Genomic DNA, 5,210 nt, shown 5'->3' on the forward strand with positions numbered 1-5,210 from the left:
GAATCCTCTCCCATTGGACTTGCACATGGAGATTAAAAAAGAAGAGGTACATCCTCCCATGCCCTTGGTGAGCAATGAAGAAGAGATCGAATTGGAAGAAAGCTACGAAGAGGAAGATATTGAAATTGAAGAAGCTTACAAAGAGGTGGAAGTTGTCAGAGAAGAGCACAAGCGAATGGAGCTTGCAAATTCATTAGAAACACCTCTCCCAAGGCCATTACCATCCAACACAACGTTCAAGTGGATAAAATTCCTATCCTTATCCTTTACTTTCCCACTTGAATATGGGCTACTAGAGACGGATGGTCAACTTAGAGCTCTTTACGGCATTAAGAGTAAGAGGAAGATGGTTAGTGGTTGGAGTTGTCAAGCAAGGTTCAACATGGTTGTGTGCTCAAAGTTTAAACGCAAAGGTTGGTGTATAGCTCAATTGAATGGGTCTAGGATGTTGTTTGGCCGCTTCAGTGAGAATTCAGACTACTTGCCACCCGGATGGAATAATATTGCTCAACAAGAAGAAGGGTGCAAAAGCAAGATTTGGGACCCCAGAATTCAATCTAGCGATCAATACTCTTGGGGCCTTGTGATGAGCGGATAATTTATACGCTTTTTAGCATTGTTTTCATATAGTTTTTAGTATAATCTAGCTACTTTTAGGGATGTTTTCATTAGTTTTTATGCTAAATTCACATTTCTGGACTTTACTATGAGTTTGTGTGTTTTTCTGTGATTTCAAGTAATTTCTGGCTGAAATTGAGGGACCTGAGCAAAACTCTGATAAGGAGGCTGACAAAGGACTGCTGATGTTGTTGGAATCTGACCTCCCTGCACTCGAAATAGATTTTCTGGAGCTACAGAGCTACAAATGGCGCACTCTCAATGGCGTTGGAAATTAGACATTCAGAGCTTTCCATCAATATATAATAGTCCATACTTTATTCGTGATTAGATGACGTAAACTGGCGCTCAACGCTAGTTCCATGCTGCATTCTGGAGTCAAACGTCAGAAACATAGAGGATTCATCTTCTCTTCTTTTCTTGTTCTCTTCTCTTTCATATGAGTAGGAACAAGGAAAAAGGCATTCTTGTTGAAGCTGATCCAGAACCTGAAAGGACTCTGAAGAGGAAACTAAAAGAAGCTAAATTACAATAATCCAGAGATAACCTTGCTGAAATTTTCGAACAAGAAAAGGAGATGGCAGCCGAACCCAACAACAATAATGCAAGAAGGATGCTTGGTGATTATACTACACCTACTTCCAAGTTTGATGGAAGAAGCATCTCAATTCCTGCTATTGGAGCAAACAATTTTGAGCTGAAACCTCAACTAGTTACTCTAATGCAACAGAACTGCAAGTTTTATGGACTTCCATCAGAAGATCCCTACTAGTTCTTAACTGAGTTCTTGCAGATCTGTGAGACTGTTAAGACTAATGGAGTAGATCCTGAAGTCTACAGGCTCATGCTTTTCCCTTTTTACTATAAGAGACAGAGCTAGAGCATGGTTGGATTCCAACCTAAAGATAGCCTAGACTCCTGGGATAAGCTGGTCATGGCCTTCTTGGCTAAATTCTTTCCTCCTCAAAAGCTGAGCAAGCTTAGAGTGGATGTTCAGACCTTCAAACAAAAAGATGGTGAATCCCTCTATGAAGCTTGGGAGAGATACAAGCAGATGACCAAAAGATGTCCTTTTGACATGTTTTCAGAATGGACCATAATAGATATAGTCTATTATGGTCTATCTGAGTTCTCTAAGATGTCACTGGACCATTCTGCAGGTGGATCCATTCACCTAAAGAAAATGCCTGCAGAGGCTCAAGAACTTATTGACATGATTGCAAATAACCAGTTCATGTACACTGGGACGCCTCAAAGGAATGGAGTTCTTGAAATTGATGCTCTGAATGCCATTTTGGCTCAGAACAAAATGTTGACTCAGCAAGTTAACATGATTTCTCAAAGTCTGAATGGATGGCAAAATGCATCCAACAGTACTAAAGAGGCATCTTCTGAAGAAGAAGCTTATGATCCTGAGAACTCTGCCATGGCAGAGGTAAATTACATGGGTGAACCTTATGGAAACACCTATAATTCATCATGGAGAAATCATCCAAATTTCTCATGGAAGGATCAACAAAAGCCTCAACAAGGCTTTAATAATGGTAGAAGAAATAGGCTCAGCAATATCAAGCCTTATCCATCATCTTCTCAGCAACAGACAGAGAATTATGAACAGAGTACCTCTAACTTAGCAAATTTAGTCTCTGATCTGTCTAAGGCCACTTTAAGTTTCATGAGTGAAACAAGGTCCTCCATCAGAAATCTGGAGGCACAAGTGGGCCAGCTGAGTAAGAAAATCACTGAAACTCCACCTAGTACTCTTCCAAGCAATACAGAAGAGAATCCAAAGAGAGAGTGCAAGACCATTGATATAGTCAATAAGGCCGAATGCAAGGAGGAAGGGGAGGACGTGAATCCCAATGAGGAAGACCTCATGGGACATCTCCCAACCAAGAAGGAGTTCCATATTGAGGACCCAAAGGAATCTGAGGCTCACATAGAGACCATAGAGATTCTATTAAACCTCCTTCTTCCATTCATGAGCTCTGAAGACTATTCTTCCTCTGAAGAAGATGAAGATGTAACTGGAGAGCAAGTTGCTCAATATCTAGGAGCCATCATGAAGCTGAATGCCAAGTTGTTTGGTAATGAGACTTGGAAAGGTGAACCTCCCTTGCTCATTAGTGAACTAGATACATGGGTTCAGCAAACTTTACCTCAAAAGAGACAAGATCCTGGCAAATTCTTAATACCCTATACCATAGGCACCATGACCTTTGACAAGGCTCTGTGTGACCTAGAGTCAGGCATAAATCTTATGCTACTCTCTGTAATGGAGAAACTGGGGATCATTGAGGTACAGCCTGCCATATTCTCATTACAAATGGCAGACAAGTCAGTAAGACAAGCGTATGGATTGGTAGAGAACGTGTTGGTAAAGGTTGAAGGCCTTTACATCCCTGCTGATTTCATAATCTTAGACACTAGGAAGGAGGAGGATGAATGCATCATCCTTGGAAGACCTTTCCTAGCCACAGTAGGAGCTGTGATAGATGTTAACAGAGGAGAATTAGTCCTTCAATTGAATGGGGACTACCTTGTGTTTAAGGCTCAAGGATCTTCTTCTTTAACAATGAAGGGGAAGCATGAAAAGCTTCTCTCAGTACAGAGTCAAACAAAGTCTCCACAATCAAACTCTAAGTTTGGTGTTGAGAGGCTACAGCCAAACTCTAAGTTTGGTGTTGAATCCCCACATCCAAACTCTAAGTTTGGTGTTGGGAGTCTACAACATTGACCTAATCACCTGTGAGGCTCCATGAGAGCCCACTGTCAAGCTATTGACATTAAAGAAGCGCTTATTGGGAGGCAACCCAATTTTTATTTATCTAATTTTATTTTATTTTCATTGTTCTTTTATGTTTTATTAGGTTCATGATCATGTGGAGTCACAAAAAAAATACTAAAATTAAAAACAAAATCAAAAACAGCAGAAGAAAAATCACACCCTGGAGGAAGGACTTACTGGCGTTTAAACACCAGTAAGGAGCATCTGGCTGGCGTTCAATGCCAGAACAGAGCATGGATCTGGCGCTGAACGCCAGAAACATGCAGCAATCTGGCGTTTAAACGCCAGGATTGCACACTGAGGAAAGCTGGCGTTCAATGCCAGAAACATGCTGCAGATGGCCGTTGAACGCCCAGAACAAGCATAAAGCTGGCGTTGAACGCCCAAAACAAGCATCAATTTAGCGTTCAAACGCCAGAATTGCATGCAAAAGCATTTTACACGCCTCATTGGTGCAAGGATGTAAATCCTTGACACCTCAGGATCTGTAGACCTCACAGGATCCCCACCTACCTCACCCTCTCTCTCTCTCCATTCACGGTCACCCCTTCTGTTTTTCATTCACCACTCACATCCATCCACTCTTCCCCACATACCCCACCTACCTTCAAAATTCAAAATCTCTTTCCCACCCAATTCCACCCATATAGCCGAATACACATCCCTCTATATCCTCCATATCTTCTTCCTCTTCTTCTATTCTTTCTTCTTTTGCTCGAGGGCGAGCAACATTCTAAGTTTGGTGTGGTAAACGCATAGCTTTTTGTTTTTCCATAACCATTGATGGCACCTAAGGCCAGAGAAACCTCTAGAGCATTTGACTGCACATCAAGAGAGCCCACTCATGGACCTCAACAAGAGCAGGAGGAATTCCCTCATCAAGAAATCCCTGAGATACCTCAGGGGATAAATTGTCCTCCACACAACTATTGGGAGCAACTAAGGATAGAAGCACCAAAATCACTAGGGATCATGCAACAGAAGCAAGGAAGAGACATAGAGGAGCTCAAAGAGCACCATTGGTTTTTCAAGAGGAGGACGCCACCCTCACTAAGGTGGATCCATTCCTTAATCTCCTTGCTCTTATTCTTCTGCCTTTCGATTTTTATGCTTCATGTTTGTCTATGTTTGTGTCTTTACTTCAAGATCATTAGTATTTAATAACTATGTCTTAAGCTATGAATAATTCCATGAATCCTTCACTTCTCTTAAATGAAAAAATGTTTCTTATTCAAAAGAACAAGACGTACATGAATTTCGAATTTATCCTTGAATTTAGTTTAATTATATTGATGTGGTGACAATACTTTTTGTTTTTTGAATGAATGCTTGAACAGTGCATATTTTTTATCTTGTTGTTTATGAATGTTAAAATTGTTGGCTCTTGAAAGAATGATAAAAAAAGAGAAATGTTATTGATGATCTGAAAAATCATGAAATTAATTCTTGAAGTAAGAAAAAGCAGTGAAAAAGCAAAAGCTTGCGAAAAAAAATATTTTTTTGGCGAAAAAAAGAAAAAGTAAGCAGAAAAAGCCAATAGCCCTTAAAACCAAAAGGCAAGGGTAAAAAGGATCCAAGGCTTTGAGCATCAATGGATAGGAGGGCCCAAGGAAATAAAATCCAGGCCTAAGCGGCTAAATCAAGCTGTCCCTAACCATGTGCTTGTGGCATGCAGGTCCAAGTGAAAAGCTTGAGACTGAGTGGTTAAAGTCGTGATCCAAAGCAAAAAGAGTGTGCTTAAGAACTCTGGACACCTCTAACTGGGGACTTTAACAAAGCTGAGTCACAATCTGAAAAGGTTCAC

General features: G+C 40.7%; 1 non-coding gene across 1 annotated transcript; it reads right to left on the reverse strand.

The window, feature by feature from the left end:
- Positions 1–1,594: 1,594 nt before the first annotated feature.
- On the reverse strand, positions 1,595–1,698 carry LOC130964511 (small nucleolar RNA R71). Its single transcript, XR_009080601.1, has one exon. It is a non-coding gene; the product is annotated as a small nucleolar RNA R71 (small nucleolar RNA).
- Positions 1,699–5,210: the final 3,512 nt, after the last annotated feature.

Source organism: Arachis stenosperma, chromosome 2 (genome assembly GCF_014773155.1).
Source record: "Arachis stenosperma cultivar V10309 chromosome 2, arast.V10309.gnm1.PFL2, whole genome shotgun sequence".
NCBI classification, from domain to species: Eukaryota; Viridiplantae; Streptophyta; class Magnoliopsida; order Fabales; family Fabaceae; genus Arachis; species Arachis stenosperma.